Source organism: Hibiscus syriacus, unplaced genomic scaffold (assembly GCF_006381635.1).
Source record: "Hibiscus syriacus cultivar Baekdansim isolate YM2019G1 unplaced genomic scaffold, ASM638163v2 tig00116984_pilon, whole genome shotgun sequence".
Classification (NCBI taxonomy): Eukaryota; Viridiplantae; Streptophyta; class Magnoliopsida; order Malvales; family Malvaceae; genus Hibiscus; species Hibiscus syriacus.
Window position 1 is genome coordinate 570,853 of NW_024063507.1, and position 14,260 is coordinate 585,112.

At 37.8% G+C, this 14,260-nt stretch overlaps 1 pseudogene; it reads right to left on the reverse strand.

Moving 5' to 3' along the window:
• Positions 1 to 2,515: 2,515 nt before the first annotated feature.
• LOC120192957 overlaps positions 2,516 to 14,260 on the reverse strand; it is a 31,108-nt pseudogene continuing 19,363 nt past the window's right edge.

Genomic DNA, 14,260 nt, shown 5'->3' on the forward strand with positions numbered 1-14,260 from the left:
ACCATATTAAATTTTCATCTCAATTTTACTATCTTTAAATTCCTTCGATTTAATTCTTTAATTTATTTTATTTACTTTCATTTTCTTTCAAACAAATCCCCTATTTACTTATCATTTTCGCCTACATCAGAATCAAAAGCCTCCTACATCATAAACTTCAAAGTCTCTGCATATCGACCATTCTTCTCTCTACTACGTTATTTAATTATTATTTTTATTTGAGATTAAGGATAATTATTTGGTAGTAAACGACGCTTGTCAACACTCGAGTTAGTTATGTTTGACGATAGTGTATCAATCGTCCCTCCAATCCAAGGGTGATTCGAGGGAAAGCATGATGAGAGCGACTAGAGTGTCGTCGCTAATTAACAAATCCGAGTCAAACGTCATGTTGACAAATAATATAATAAGGGAATGTAGTAACAATATTTGTCTCGTAAAATCATGAAACACTTAGAGACCTTAGAGATAGAAATGACTAAAATTCCCTTCAATGTTAAATGACCAGAATAGAGTAGCTTAATAAGCTAATAGATATAAAAGACTAATAAGCTCTTTCATAACATTCTAGAGGAGAGAACAGGTGATATAGTAACAGGTGAGATAGTAACAGGTGAGATAGTAACGGGTGAAGGGATGACCTCACCTGGTTATGTTGAGTTATGATAACAAGTAACACAACTACATTATTTGCCCTAGTGTAGCAATGATTACGTGTGGCCTATGAGCACCATTGCATGTTTGTGTACATGACTATCGTCTTGTTTGATAGAATATCCAAATATATATATATATATATGTATATATAGATCAGCTAGTGCGCAAGGCACTTCATTGTAGTAAATTGGAGTAAGTTGGCTGGGTGTACGATTTTGGTGTAGTAAATTTTAGATCTCACCTTGATACTCTAGAGCATTCAAGGTAGGCTAGGGGTGTACGTTTCTGATGCAGAAAATTTTGGATCTCACCCCAATACTTGATAGTATCCTAGGTAAGCTAGGGCTTCTGTCTTGAGATGTAAATTCCTCCGACCACACCATTAGACTTACCTCAGCAAGTTTTTGAGTGTATTCGTATGTCCGTGTCTTCCTTGCTAGCATGTTCTTTTAATAAATACATGTAGTATAGTAGATGTATTGTGTGACATAGGGCTTTCGAGCTCAACGTTGGTAATGTATCCGTTTGCATGTTATAGGTCACTTGAAGTGCGATGGGACAATGAAATCATTGGAAGAGTCTCAGCGGAGTACTAGAGTACAATGATGATGACTTAATGAGCATGTAGAGGTCATGATTTTAATTATTTATTTTATTTATTTTATTCTTTGAGATTTAAATTGGGGCCCAACTTTTGTAAATGAATATGGTTTCATACTTTATGTAAAGGTTTTAAAGTGAGTATGTTTTCAGAAAAATGGTTAGCCACTTCGGTGATTCTGTGTGGCAATCGAATATGAGGAATTTGGGTGTTAGAGAACAAGAGAATTAATAATCACTGACGGTCGACAACCAATACTAAGATTGGTGCCGCTGCTGGCTAAAAAGAATCAAAGAGAAAAAAAAAGACGATAGAAAAATATTGAGAGAAAATTAGGTTAAAAAATAGAGAGGCAACTATGGTTTTTTTTAAAGAACCCCGAATATTAAAAGGCAAAAAATGTTTTAAATTATTTAAAGATACTTGCAACTCAATATATTACATATAATTCAACGTTTCGAGTAACGCTAAACCTATTTTGTTATGTTTCCTTTTAAATTTTCAATTACGTCGATTTTTAGCCTTATATTTCGCCATTGCTTTGAGATTCCCAAAATGCCACTATTTACTCTCAATAAAACTGGAAATAGTGCAATTGGTAGCAGAATTGCTTTTGGATTTATAGAATCAATGTCACTGCTCCGTATTTATTGAAGCAATAATAAATAATAGCTTAAGCATTGAACAAATATTCTCTTCTGCAAGTATGACTCACTGGCAATTGATGGATGTTAGTGAATTGGCTAAAGTAAATATTCTTTAATGAAACTTAAGATTCAATTTTTGTGTGTTTAGTACTCACTTCAATGATTTGGTTTTAAAGATAATATATGATTGATTATGTAATTGTATTGATCCTAAATTTTAATAATAATTAAATCATTGATTAAATTAAAATATTATAATATTTAATTTGTTAAACATAATTACATATGATCAAAATAACAATTGTTTCTTAAAAAATAACAATTGTTGATTATTTGATTTGATCTTGTAAGATTATTTTTTTAATTTAATTCTAAAATAATCAAAATAAATTTTGTGAAAGAGAAACCTCTCTCTCCCTCTTCCTCCCTCTCTCTCTCCCTCCCTCCCTCCCTCATGTTGAATTGAGTGGCACCAGGGATCTAATTGAAAGGACTGGAATTATTTCACGAAAAATATGTTAATATGCCTACAACATTAGATAAGCAAAATTAATTCTAAGCAATTCTACAAGCTACAATGACCACGTCTCAAAAGCTAAGCAACGAAAGATTACTTGCCCTTTGACCGAGAGACACCCTTTTTTCTTTTCTTGGAAGACGACGTGTTGTTTATGCTGCCTGTACAACACTTGGGACAAAACCAGTCCTCCCACGGGATGGCGTCGAGCGGCGGATCACAACAATCAATGTGAGTGCCGACTCCGCAACCTACTGAACCTTTTTCATCGCTGCAGATCAGCATGACCTCTCCTCTGTTATATCATTACCCTCCGAGTCATTTGGCGATTCATCTGGAGTCGGACTCGACAATCTCTTCCGCTCGGCTTGTTAAGTTACTAAACGACTTCTCTGCCCATTAGAGTGTGTTGTATAGAACATGTCTCTCCAGGAAGTAACCAGGTTTACATACATATTCCACTAGGTAGTCGGCAACAACACAGGGTACCTCATGTTTTAAGAACTCTTGAACCACATATCAAACACGTGGCATGCTGGGGCTAACGACAGCGAAACCGATGGCAGATTTGAGGAATCTTGTGTAAGGGTGGAAATTGCTAAAAACGCTTCAAGGTATCCTGGTTGAAGATCGGAAAATAGCAAGTCGTTATGACGTATATCAGACCAACCTTACCATATGTTTTTTAGTTTATGGAAACAAGAAAACGCAGCAGGGAACAATCTTTTGTGGAAAATATGTTGGTATGGTACAAGATGAATATAGAACATACCAAAGGAGGAGCAATGCATTCTCCGTACACAATAATGCGCATTCCATAAAAAGCTCCATGGTCTGTTCTTTCCCGTAACTGACGCCACTTCCTTGGAGCCTCTAAGTTTATTGCACCATCTTCACTGAGGCCATTTTTGTGCCATTCATAAGGCTCCTCTGCCAAGAATTTTCCCGCCTGATTACAAGCACTTAGATAATCAGACTTAAGAATCCACCTGCATTCAGAGGAATCAAATTCAACAGCCATTTAAAATTAATTAATGGTGATGCATACATATGAAAAGTTGTAGGAACAAAAGCTAGTGAATATAAACAGCAGATATTCTGGTACAATCTTCTTAAATGGAGAATGTAACATAAAGAAACCATTAGTATAATTTACTGAGCTAAAGAGAATTATGCCAAGTCGTGGACAGTTAGAAATATGTAACCTTCCAGATGCAGCAGCAGCAAAGAATTTTCAGTCCTACGAACGGGATCCGGGGCAATGAAATGTGTTGCCTGGTATGACCATTGATGAGAGTCTCTACAAAATTTGCCTTTCAATCGCCTAATACTTGCTGAAATTCTTTTCTCTGCAGCCAGTGGCCACTTAATATAAAACATAAAGCTCATTTTTCTCTCTGTCCAAAACCTTTTGCAGCGGTTGTTTGTTAGAGTCAACCTTCTGGAATTTTTCATTAGTCTTCACTCTTTTGTTACTGGGTTTACTAATTGATTTCCCAGAAACCTCCACGTGACACACTGGTCTGCTCTTGTCTTCTGCCCCAGAGATTTCCACTTTCGAAGATGTAACACTGCTTTTTGGTTTGTCAGCGGGTTGTAGCATGAAATTCTCCTTTTCATTTTCTTTCTCCTCAACATTCTTCAGGACACTACTATTTTCCTCAACCAAATTATTTGTGGAATTAGAAGGATCAGCCATCATCATGGCTCTACCGGCAAGCTGTTTCCTCCTTTTGTTGCTTTCTTTTTCAAACCGCCACACTTCAACATTGGTTCACCAAATTCAGAATTCTTTCTACCAACTACCCTCTCAGGATTAGTTCCATTTGTTCTATTCTCCGAGGCAATTGGACTCCCATCTTTAGCCACGTTGGAATCATGGCTGACATGTTCCACTTCTACAAATGTATCTGCTTTACACATCAATTCAACCGATCCAGACTTCTTTTTTCATCTGCCTTAGTATCATTGTCATCTTCCTCATTGGATCTTGAATTTCATCATCAATGAATTGAGTCTTACTAGTAGCGGAATTTTGACATTTTGCAACTCTTTTGACATCCTTTGCTGAATCCAGGTTAATAGTTGGAGGGTATGTCTCATGCTCACTGGCACTCTTATGAGTTTCTCTTTCACTCTCACCATCCAAGGAAATTGTAGAACGATTTTCCGAAGAAATTTTGCTAGAGTAAATAGAACCTTTTCTGTTAGCAATGTTACTTAGTTTCGGTCGAGAACCCAAGGTCTTTTTCTTAAGCTTCTTGGTAATTGGTTTTGTCACTGACTTATCCTTTCCTCCTTCAAGCACATTCAAGTTAGAAGGGTTATGGGAACCTTCATTTCCAGGCCTTCTTCATCAAGTGAAGGAACCTCAACATCTTGCTGCTTATTCTTCAGCTCATCGTGCTCTCCAACAACTTGTAGTTGTTCTAAGCCGTACTCTTTGATATTTGATCTGCTTGCAGAGGAGCTCTCTCTTAATCCCTTGAAGGACATTTGGGGTGATTTCTCACAGGCATTCTCACTTTGCATATCTGGCTTGTTCACTTGTTTTGTCAGTTTTGCAAGCTTCTTGCTAACTAATTTTGTCACCGACTTATCATTTCCTCCTTCAAGCACTTCCATGTTAGAAGGGCTGTGAGAATTTTCATTCCGCAGTTTTCTTTCATCAAATGAAGGAACCTCAACAACTTGCTGCTTATTCTGCAGCTCACCTGGCTCTCCGCCTACTTGTGCCTGTTCTTGGCTGTAATCTTCAATATTGATCTGCTTGCAGGGGTGGGCTCTCTTAATCCCGTGTAAGACATTTGTGGTGACTTCTCATAACCAATCTCATTTCGCATATCTGGCTTACCTGCAAAGGAGGACGCTGTATACCCCTAAAAGGACATGCCAGGAGACTTCTCATCTCTACTTTTCTGTCTGTCCTCAGGAGTTACAATTTCAAAGGAAAAAAGATCAGTCGACAACTTGGCAGTTGCTTTGCCAGAACATGAACTATGTAAACTATTCAAAAAACCAGTCTCATTCACTGAATAGTGTCCTAACTATTTTTAGTTGAAACAATTAAATATTATTTTAAAAAACGGTTACGATTTTTAATTTTGGAAAATGGTGATTTGAATTAAATTGGATAAAATTAAAAGAGTCACCATCAACTTTGAGGTATGTAGGTCGAATACCTAAAAATGTCTTTTAAAAACAATTTTAAGAAAAATCATTTTTTAAGATAAAAGCTGGTCTGCATTTACCAAATATTCGATTAAAACGAGTTTGAGAGTTAATTACACGTGGGGAAGGATTAATACCCCACAACACCAAAAATTGGTACTGTTTCGCTTACACGTTGTCATAATGGTAGAAATCCTGAATCAAATATCAAGTTAAAATATGATCCATTTATTAAAGTGTGATTAATTTGATTCGAATTATTTGTTTTAAAAGAAAATCTTTTTACTCGACAAGAGATCTAATAAAAACATGAACTTAAAGGATTAAAATAGCATAAAAAAAGTAAAAAAAAACTAAAACAACGAAAATAGAAACTTAAAGGACAAAAATAGCAAACAAGAAACTTAAGTGACTAAAATAAAATAACAGAAAGTAAAGTGTCAAAATCAGAAATAAAATAGGAGATATGAAATCAATGACTAAATTAAAAATAATTAATCCTAAGTGCCAAAACCGAAATAAATAAAAACGCAAAAATGGGTAAACTACGAAAACGGTCCCTGCGTGACCATTTTTCAAAACAAGCCAAACTTAGGAGATTTAAAGTGCAATTTCCACTAAAGTTTCTATAATAACAAACTTTTTTTTTTTAATTTTCATTTCATTTGTTTTTAAATTATTTTTAGAGAGACAGTCTCATTTACCGACCAATCGTCGGTGGGTTACCTCCACCGAACGTCTGCTCCGTCGTCTTCGGCCACCGTCGGCCGTCGTCACGCCGAGACACCACTGGTGGCCAATAATTACCAAATTTTATCAAGAAGTCCTTCTTGGCCTCCTCATCTTGGATCTGGGGTCGGTTTTGCATGAATCGGCTCCGTTCGTAGTAAAAAAGCCGAAAACCATTAGGCTTTCTTTTCTCCGATCTGCCGTCCACTGTCCGATTGTCCTGATTTTTAGTATGTTACTCGTGTTGGCCTTACGCAACTTTTCACTATTTGGATCGTTGATCGGAGATCCCTATCTCCAACGAAAATCCAGTAGAATTAAAGAACTTTTTTTTCTTTTTCCTTTAAATATTTTTTTCTCTTTTTTCTTCACTCAATTCACCCTCTTCCACCGATTATTGTATGTGACTTTATGGGTTCATTTTGGTGGATAATGATGAGATATGGTGGGTATAGTGGAGTAGGTTGGATTATTTTAATGTTATGATAGTGGGTAGTGGTAAGTTAGGTTATGATAATGAGTTGTGGTGGATAGTGGGTAGATTTGATTAATGTTATTAGTGGGTAGTGGTAGATAATAATTAATAATAATAATAATTATTATAATAATATTTTTTGAATCGGAAAAAAAGAGTGTCTACAGCTGCCCCTCTTTGCATATTCTTGTGTTAACAAGAATAGGGAAAAGACGAAAAAGACAACCATTTTTTTTTGGTTTTTTTTATGTTTTTGGAGACTTGATATATTTGTCTTGGGGGGGGGGACGGCACGACTTATATGTGCTGAAGAGTTCTGGTCGTCTAAGAGTAACACAACTCCTACGTGATGGGAGATCTGGTCAGGGGATGACACTGCTCATACGTGATGAAGAGTTCTTGGCCATCTTTAGGAAGGGTGATAACTCAGTTTCTACGTGATGAGGACGACTGGTTATATGGGTTGACACAACTCCTACATAATATGGAAATATGGTCGGGTGATGACACGGTTCCTACGTGATGAGGATTGTAGGCCACTTAAGGGTGATAACACGGTTCTACATGATGAGGACGACTGGTTATATTGAGACGGCTCCTACGTGATGAGGAGATCAGGTCGGGTGATGACACGGTTCCTATGCGATGAGGACTGCAGGAAATCTAAGGGTGATAACATAGTTCCTACGTGATGAGGATGACTGGTTATCTAGGGTTGAAACGACTCCTACATAACAAGGAGATTAGTTCGGGTGATGAACTGCTCATACTATGATAAGTCTTGGCCATCTAATGGTGATAACACTGCTCACACTATGATGAATCTTGGTTATCAGGTTGACACTGCTCCTACGTGATGAGGAGATCAGGTTGAGTGATGACACTGCTCATACTATGATAAGTCTTGGTCATCTACGGGTGATAACACTGCTCATACTATGATGAATCTTGGTTATCCAGGGTTGACACAATCCTACATGATGAGGAGATCTGGTCGGGTGATGACACTGCTCATACGATGATAAGTCTTGGCCATCTATGGGTGATAACACTGCTCATACTATGATGAATCTTGGTTGTCCAGGGTTGACACGACTCCTACGTGATAAGGAGATCTGGTAGGGTGATGACACTACTCATACTATGATAAGTCTTGGCCATCTAAGGGTGATAACACTGCATACTATGATGAATCTTGGTTATCCAGGGTTGACACGGCTCCTACGTGATGAGGAGATCTGGTCGGAGAATTTGGTTTCAAAAGAAACCGATTCAGATGTGATGCTTCAAAAGAAGCTGTCTCCAAAGAGACAAAATTTTATTTCCTAAGAAACAAACTCAAAGATTCTTTTATGTCTCAAATAAGACAAAATTTATTCTGAGAGAAAATTGTCTCAAGCGAGACAATATTTTGATTCGAGAGAAACAACATCAAAGGATACTGATAGTCTGCTTGTTCCTGCTGGTAGAGGAAATGCCTTCAGAAGTTATGATCGTCCGCATCAGGATGTTAAATCCCCGAAGATGCCCCAATATTCGATGTTGAATCTCCAAATATGCCCCAATATTTGCTGTTGAATCTTTAAAGATGCCCCTATTGTTCCTCATTACTTGGTTCAGCGTTGATTCTACGTATGAGCTTTATTTCTGAAAGTCACATGTCAAATACCAAGATTCACTCTAGAGAGATTGTCTTGATTGAAAAGTGTTTTTCTTCTTCTTTTATTTTCAAAATCTGAAAATATAAATTAAAAGAGTTTTGAAAAATGTTTAATTAAAAGTTTTGAAAATATTACCCCTTTCTAGGTTTTACAATTGACAAATCATAAAACAAGAGTTCATTGGATATCAAAGAATTAATTACACTGTTAATCCTTCAATAAATTATAGCTATTTGACAAGTGTCAAGATCAAAGCTATCTTGGGAAATGGTTAGGTAAGGAAAGGATAAAAAGTCTCAGGTTATTGTTTTTGGTCAATGGTTTGGCATTCTTTTTTTTGATGTTCACTGATTTGATGGGGGTAGCTTGTATGCTCCTCTACTGGAAGTGTTCTCCGACTCCCAACTCTCATGGTCACACTCGGATTGTGCGATGCCTTATCAAGGAATTTGTATATTCGAGCCGTCTTTTCAGGTTTTTAACTCGAATCCTCCTTTGGTTTCAAGACGTTATTCAGAATTTACATCTTGAAATCCCCCTTGTTATTTTTCTATATCATGCATTAAAGATTTTTGAAAACCTTTTGCAAATAAAGATTAATCCTGATGTGCGGGATGAAATCTGAAGATAATATCTTATGTTTAGAAATCCATGTATGATTAGAAGAACTTTTAGGCACGTAATGTAGGCCATGGTTCACGGTTATGAAAGAAAGCGATAAGTAGGCCCAAATAAGTGTTTAAGGGTTATTAAACCAATGATCAATTCATTCTGATGCCTTTAATCTTGTATTACTCAATTTGAATATGCTCGTATGTGTCTCTCTTGATGCTCCATGATCTTCGAGTGAAGTGTTTCTGGAATGATTGTACTTGATGATCACTTGTAAATGTATATGCTAAGGCAAGCAATTCTTTGCAAGTATACACAATCAAATTAAGTAATATAGGGTAAGTGAGTTATCGTCTCCATAGGGATTGGTCGAGAAATTTATCTTCACCACAACTAGAACTAGTGTCACAAACTAATTCCTACTAGGTTGTCAACTTAAAAACTAATATTGATAAAAAAGAAGTGATATAATGATTGCAAAAAAGTTTGGTCGAGGCAAAATAAATATGTAGAATTTTGGAATAAAATAAAACAAATGTTGATTTAAATATAATGCAAACAACCTCACATATTCAGACTTATCACATAGCACTTATGCTAAAATTTTGTATTGAAAAAAATTATTCTAAGTCTATAATGAATTATTATGACTTGCTTAAGCTGCCCGACAGGATTGCTAGGTATTCTTAGACGGTTGGTATGGAAATACTCCTCAGGGTTAACTACAACCCTTGGTTGTCAGACTGTTGTTGTAGCAATACCTCTCAGCGTGAACTATAGGCGTTGTCTATCCTACTCTAGTGTCTATTACTTTTAGTCAATTGAAACTCGCTCCTTATCTCTAAGGTAAACAAGTTAGAACTTACCATCCTAGATTCATTCAATTGTTCACGTAGATCTATCTTAATTCTCTCGAATCTAAGAATCACTATCTAGACAAAAGGCTATCTCTCGATGCTCTTACATTGCCAAGACATGTTTTACCAAAACCCCAGGCAATCTCTCGATGCTCTTACAGTGTCATAGTAAATTATTCAAACAATGAACAAAACAGTCATGAGCAAAAACATAATTCATCATTCAAAACATAAAGTAATTATTTGGGAAAATCAAATTTTAACACCAAGTAAGATAGTCATGGTTCTATAAAAAAGTCATCCAATTATCATCGTTTAATACAACCCCAAATATAAAAAAGATTAAGAACAAAGGAAGAATGACTCCCAAAATCGGGGGCTCTGTCGTGATAATTCTGATAAGCACTGCGCTTGCCTTAGTGATCAACCTATCTCGAGACCTATCACCGCTCTGCTACAGCCTGGCTATGGAGGACACCAAGGAAGGTTGGTTGGTAAACAGTGAGAAAGCACTGCAGTTACTTGCTCACGCCTTAAGTAAAGATCTTCTCTCTCGTTGGTTATTTATAGAGAAGAATCTCCTAGGGCTTCGCATGCTTTGGAGATTCCTTAAATAGCCGTTGTTATATGCCCAGACTTAAAAGGAAAGGTGGCTAGCGGCTGTTAGAATAATTAAGGCTTGCTTGCACATGAAGTAGGTCATCCAGTGGTGTGACATAGGCAATTTCGTCATACCCGCTTCAGACTTCTTCAGATAAACCTTGCCTCGGCGAGATAAATCTACCCCTCACGTTCTTATCTGTTCCGTTGGCCCTTGCAAATTTACATTGTCACGACTGAAATGTTCTTCCTCTGTAACTTTCCTACACAAACATAATCCACACAACCCTTTCTCCTCAGTAATATCAGTCAAACCAAATAAATTTCGCCTAAGCAAACTTATCCACCACAAGCTAAAATAACTTATATGCAACTAAATGCAACTAAAATGCTGTTCAAAACTTTGTTTAGACGAGCAATAACTTAAGTGAAAAGACTAGAAATTGAGTATTTTTACGGAGTTATCACATCCCCAAACTTAAGCTATTGCTTGTCCTCAAGCAATGTACAATAGCTAGAAGAAAATTAAAATTGTCATGGCAAAGCAGTGTTAAGAAAATCATATGGGTTGAGATTTCAGCCCTCAGCAAAAAAAATAGTTGGCCTCAACATGTTCGACAGTCATATCAGTCTAGTCCTTTCCCTAGTCAAGATTCCTTGCTATTGTGTATGCGTAATTGTAACCAGTCTATGCATAAAGGTAATTAGAAAATTTAAAGTAAACACTTCTAGATTGTCAAGGCATCAAATTATTTGTCAGGTTTAGTTTATACTCCTAGTTATTTATCAACTTTTATTTCTTTTTTTATAGGGGAGTCAGCTCATCACACCTACCGTTCCACACTCTAGGTGAAAGGGAACATACCTTCCACCCCAAGCTAGTCAGACAGAGTCATCCTGTGACTACTTTCATTCACTCATATGCCTTGGCAACTCTTAATTTCTTATGGAGTTTTTCTGTTTGTGCCTTTGCATAGAGGAGTGCCCCTTTTTATTTTTCAAGTTCTAAACACTAGGGAGTTTCACTTTACCCTTAAAATAATTTTGAAGTCTAGACAAGCAGAAAGTTCTTTCCCAAAAATTTTATAGATTACCTTAAGCAAGGATAACCTACAATCGCGTTTGTAAATTTCAAAGAATCAGACCTAGGGTTGGTTCTCTTCTCTATACAGTCTTATAATAATCCTAACAACTAAAATTTTCAACTAATTATCATCAATTGCTTTTTAACAAGTATGGAAAAATATCACAATACCTCCCCAAACTTGAGGGATGCATTGTCCTCAAAGCATGAGAACTAAAACTACATGATACTGTATGCAAATAAAAATAAAAAAAAACTAAAATGGAAACTTACTGTGGTGGGGTGGCTTGACTGGACGCCCTCGTTTGGGAGGAGAGGGACTCTCGGATCCCGAGTCTACTGCTGCTATCGTCGAGGGAGACAACTGAAGTATATGGCCTACCGTTAGCTTAGCGCTCTTGTTGGTCGAGGCTTGTGCTGGAGTTGGTTGCTCGGCAGTAGGAGTCGTTATGCAGGGACTGGTTCTGGAGTGAAATCTTCATCGGAGAAGAAGTTGGGTAGGTATCATGACTACTGTCGGAGGTTGAGAAAGATAAGGAGCCGAGGAACTATTCTATGTCACCTTGGCTTCCTTTGGTACAGGCAAGATATGGGTTGCCAGTGGTGGCATATCTGTGGGTACTCCTGGGGGAACCTCTAGAGGGACATTTGATGTCGAGCATGGAATGTGCTCCTGCCAGCATTGTATTTAACGATGACACTGGGGAAGGGCGTCAGATTGGCGGTTATGTTTGAGAGCAACTCCTTGAAGAAAGCTGCGCGTCCCTTGCCTTGACATACTCGAAATAGATCTCAATGTGATCCTCTAGGCGCCTATCTTCTCACACGTTTCTTGTGCGCGTAGCCACTGCGACCATTCTGGCCGCGGTAACTGATTTTGTTCCCCGCTCCAAACCTTCATGCGAGGCGTTGTCATCGAAACTCATCAGCTCGGTTCCTTTTCTTGGTGATACCCTCCTTAGATTTAATGAAGTCCTCAAAGGGCTCCTTGGGGACTTTCTTTTTCCTGCACAACACGGTTGTAAAATTGGGAAACAATAGATTTCCCTGGTTTCTTTTGGCGCACTCGTGGATTGCTCGAAGATGAGTTCGTCAACATCAATCTTCCTCCCGTATATTATTGAGTGCAAGAGCATCAATCTTTTCATGAGCACAGTTGTGTTGTGAGAAGTTGGCATAAGCTTGCCCTTGAGAAATGGTTCCACAACTTCACGATTGGTTTAGGGCTTGGCGATCGACTCTCTTCCTCGTTGGGTCATTCCCATCAAACTGGCCCACCTGAAGCAAAGATCTTCAAGAACTCTGTTGTATGTTTCCTAGTCTACCTCAGCTACAATCTCTTGTGCTGCTCCTCTATTTTCCCCAACTTGAAGTATCTGTTGAGTGCTGAAGGGGAAAATCGAGGTTCCCTCGACGTACACCATTAGTTGGATGGGTCTTTGAGGTGGGTATAAAACTCCCTCACCATCGATGGTGCTACAGCTTTGGGATGGCGAGAAAACTTCTCCCAGTTGTGCTTATTTATCACGTCCAGCACCTCTGGTCTAAAAGACTCTTCATCCTCAACTGGAAAGACGAATCCATCTTCAACTACACTTGACTTTTTGAAGGATTTTAAAGCGTGCTTTGGCTTCGGCTGTTTGGAAACGTTTAAAGTTCGTGTTGAGGCTAGGGGTTTCCTTGGTCTACATGTACTGGTTGGTGTGGTGAAATCAGAGGCGGTGATGGGGATTTGTTGAGGAAAGAAAATTTCTTGCTTGGTAGAGAGAGTGAGGCACGATGAGATGAAGAAGAAGAAGGAGTTGGGCGGTTTTTTTCTGGAAAGTAATGGGTAGTTTGGGTAATTTTGTCCTTACACGCGGTATGTGATTGGACATAAAGTTGGGGAAAAGATTTTTTTCCTCTTTAATTCTGCCGCCTAAACCATGTCACCCTAGGGTTTCCTTTCTTTTCATGCATGCTTCATCTCCCCATGCTGCCACGTGTACTCTGCATCTACAATAGATAAAGAAATAAAAAAACGAATAATGAAAGCAAAAAGCAACTTAATTTATTTATGTATAGAATTCAAATTTTCGTTGCCTAAGTGTCTGCTATTTGTGAGTACTAAAATATGATGCAGATATGTGTGCAAGTATACACAATCGAACAAGTAATAAAGTGATAAGTAGAGTATCGTCTCCACAGGGAATTGGGGAAATCAAATAGGTTTGTCAAGGCACTTTACTTTGTCACCTAAGTAAAGTTAGTTATGGTATATACAGATGAGAATGCAATGGCAAAATGGAATGGACGTAGTGGAAATGGAATGGTGATAGTGTAGTAGCAGATGGATATGTCGTGGCAAATTAAATTGTGATATGTGAAAACAAATGGAAATGTCAAGGCAAAATAAAAATGCAAAACTAGATTTAATATAGTAGGACTTTAGCTTTCTCACAAGACAAGCAGCATGGAAATGAGTGATGGGAGACACAAGGAAAACTTAAGTCTATTTCTGAATGGTGCTTCTTCTCTGTTTACCCTGCCCGACAGAGTCTACTGATGTGCCCTATGCTATCTCTAGTAAGGGACTCGACAGACTAAAGATGCCCTGGCAAAATTGATTGGCGTAAGCCCAAGTAGTGATCCTATTGACTCACCTAATAG